This window comes from Echinops telfairi, unplaced genomic scaffold (genome assembly GCF_000313985.2).
Source record: "Echinops telfairi isolate 266 unplaced genomic scaffold, ASM31398v2 ScPeMD7_7459;HRSCAF=8497, whole genome shotgun sequence".
Lineage (NCBI taxonomy): Eukaryota > Metazoa > Chordata > Mammalia > Afrosoricida > Tenrecidae > Echinops > Echinops telfairi.
The window spans coordinates 1,474,462-1,477,663 of record NW_022111359.1 but is presented as its reverse complement, the minus strand read 5'-3'; the positions used below and the strand labels follow the sequence as shown (position 1 = coordinate 1,477,663).

Below are 3,202 nucleotides of genomic sequence, written 5' to 3'. Positions count from 1 at the left end.
GACAGAAACTGTCTAGAATCAGTACTAGCATAGAAAATCTTAGAATATAATCCATGAACTTCGGGAGGCTTGAGGTGGGCAAACTTTAGGGTTAAAAATGCCTAACCTGCCGAATCTTAGGGAAGACCCACATTAATCCATTTCATGAATTTTACCTGTAGAAACCATATCAAAGCCTCAGTGTGATCAACAGAAAAAAAATCTTGTACTTCCCTGTGTAAAATTTCCAAATTAGTGTAATTAATGCTACAATTAAGATATGGACAAATATGCTAATAAGCAAGCTAAATGGCATGCAACAAGTGGATAATGTAACCAGAGCTGGGAACATAGAAACAAAGAAAGCAAAGGAAACTATAGCAAAAACACCCGATCACAGAAATGAAGACTGCCTTTAACAAGCTCATCAAACGACAGCACAAAGCAACGGGAAGAATCCGTGAACTTATAGATATATTTATAGATGTCACTGAAAAATTTCAAAACTGAGATTGAAAAAATGGGATGGTGGAACAGAATATCCAAGAATCATGTGATGAGGAAATCAGATGGGCCATCTACATGTTGAAAATACCAGAAAAGACGATAGAAACAAACCTTTAAAAGCGTGTGGTAAAAAAAAAAAAAAAAGTGTGTGGTAATAATGAGTGAGAAATGTGAAAAACTTATGACAAGCACTAAAATCAAGTATTCCGGAATTTCGGGGAACACAACAGAGGATAAATACCCCAAACTGAAATCTAGTGGTATCACACTGAAATCTCACGAAATCAAAGAAGAAAGACTGAAAGAAGCCAGGAAGGCAGGGACTGGGGTTGGTGTGGAGGGGGGATGGGCACAGACAGATGTCTTCCTTCTGCAGAGCACGATTAAAAATTACATCACACTTGTGTTAAGAAACCATGTGAGCAAGAAGAGCCTGGCATGGAATATTGAGTACGGAGAGAAAAGAACGAAAGAACTAGAAGTAAGTGTTGACAAGGCTATGGAGAAACTGGACCTATCATTCAGTCCACTACTGAATATGTCCCTTCTAGCTTCATTACGTCTGTGACCCCCACAACATGATTTGGAGAAACTACAAAAAAGGGGTGGGGTGGGGCTTGTGGTCCACCAACGGGACTAAACAGTCTGCTAATAGTGCAAGTAAGCTGCATGAAACCCTGGTACCAGGGTGCCCGATGTGCCTGGCACCCTAATGCACTCTCTTATTCTACTAGACTCAGAGGAGCCAACTGTAAAGGCAGACAGGAGGACTCACCACCAAGAAGAAAGCAGAGGCAGGAGCGGAGCACACCATGGACTATGAGCCGAGACCGTCCTAGACACAAGAGACACAGAGAGTTAATACACGGGAGGTAGTGAGAATCGGCAACAGTTGCTCAGACGACACTGGAATTCAAGTAGAAACAAAAATTAAAGTTGCTAGAAAAGGCCAAAAAATTATATGAGGACTGAACAATATATTCTAAAAATTACATGAGAGAGAATCCCAAGAGAAATTGAAAAATACTTTAAGCTCCGAGAAATACAACACAACTTACCAAATCTGTTGACTGCATAGAAAATGAGGTGGAGAGGGAAATTAGCAGCACTGGATACACATATTTGAAAAGAAGACTTACCTAATGTCCACACACTAGGACTCCCTCTTAGGAAACATAAAAAAAGGGCAGGAGGTAATTAAACCCAAGGAAATAGAAACGGTACCATAAAAATGAGAGAATAAAAATTTAAAAATGGAACAGGAACTCAATACAGGCTGTCACAAAACCAAAACCTCAATTGGGGGGTGGAGGAGTGGGATAAAGACAATTCATAATAGAGAAGACATAAACGATAAATTTCAGAAATAAGTGGCCATTATCAGTGACCCCCCATATACGTTAAACAGAGAAAACAGAAATATTATGAGCAGTATGCCATAAACTTGATAACACAGATCAAATGGACTAAAGTCTAATAAGACACGGTTCGCCTACACATAAACAAGGTGGAAGGGATCAGACTGAACTGGTCTAGGGCCTTTAAAAAGTATGTCACTAAGCGAAAGTACACAAAACAGAAAGCAGCAGGCAAAGGGGTCAGTGGTAAACTATCAAGTGTCTAATCAGGAAAGAAAACCAAATTTTGTTTTCTCTTCTAAAAAATAAAAGTAAATACTTGAAATATGAGCCACCACACCTCTGTCCGCTTGTCGCACTGTGGAGGCTTGTGTGGTGCTGGGATGCTGGAAGCTTTATCACTGGAGATTCAAATGCCAGCAGGGCCACCCAGAGGGAACAGGTTTCAGCGGAGCTTCCAGACCAAGAACGGACTGCAGAGAAGGCCTGTCCACTTCTGAGCAATTCGTCGCTGAAAACCTTCTGAATAGCAGAGGAATGGCGATTCATTCATCAAAAAGGGTATTTCAAGACCTACACTTCCGTACAGTGCTGTCAGTGAGAGGATGCTAGCTGTCCGCATACAATGAAATCCAGATAAGACAATTATTAGTCAAATGCCCACATCTGAAAGTGATCAAACATGCAATCAAGATGCATGATAATGATTGGTCAAAATATTAGCATTTTGAATTCAACACTGTATAACAAGAATTTTGCACTACAAACAAGTGGGATTTATTCATGGTATACAAGACTGGTCCGATAAGAAAATAATTTAATCCACCACACCCACATGCTAGACAAGAAGACAAATGGACTGTACCAGTAGCTGCAGAGAAAGCACCTGAAAAAAAATGAACACCCATTTGGAAGAAAAAGTTATAAAGAAATGTCTTCCACATAATAAAGAACATGCACAAAAAACTCTGCAGTTATCATCCCAATCACTGGTGAAAACACAAGTGATTTTCTGCTAAGCTCAGGAATAAGTCAGGTGTTCCAACATGCCACCCTTAGCTAACACTGCACTAGAAGTCCCGTTGTTACCACGTGTCATCCAGTCTATTCGGACTCAAGCAATCTTAGGCACAAAGGAAGGAAACACTGCCCAGTCCTGCATCATCCTGATTGTTCTTTGAGCCTACTATTGCAACTTCTGTGTCAATCTATCTAATGGCAACTTCTGCATCAATCCATCTATCCTTTTATTGCTTTGCTGACCCTCTACTCTACCAAGCATGATCTCCTTGTGCAGGGTCTGCTATCTCCCGATAACATGTGCAAAGTACATGAGATAAAGTCTTGCCACTCTTGCT

At 40.5% G+C, this 3,202-nt stretch overlaps 1 protein-coding gene across 1 annotated transcript in view; it reads right to left on the bottom strand.

The window, feature by feature from the left end:
• The window catches only part of LOC123522771 (zinc finger protein 91-like), a 12,067-nt gene extending 8,865 nt beyond the window's left edge, over window positions 1-3,202 (bottom strand). Inside the window, exons 1-2 of the mRNA XM_045300015.1 lie at window positions 2,185-3,202; window positions 1,262-1,321 (exon numbers count right to left, since the gene is read on the bottom strand). The gene's annotated coding sequence lies outside the window, so the exon portion shown is untranslated. The remainder of the gene's footprint in view (window positions 1-1,261; window positions 1,322-2,184) is intronic.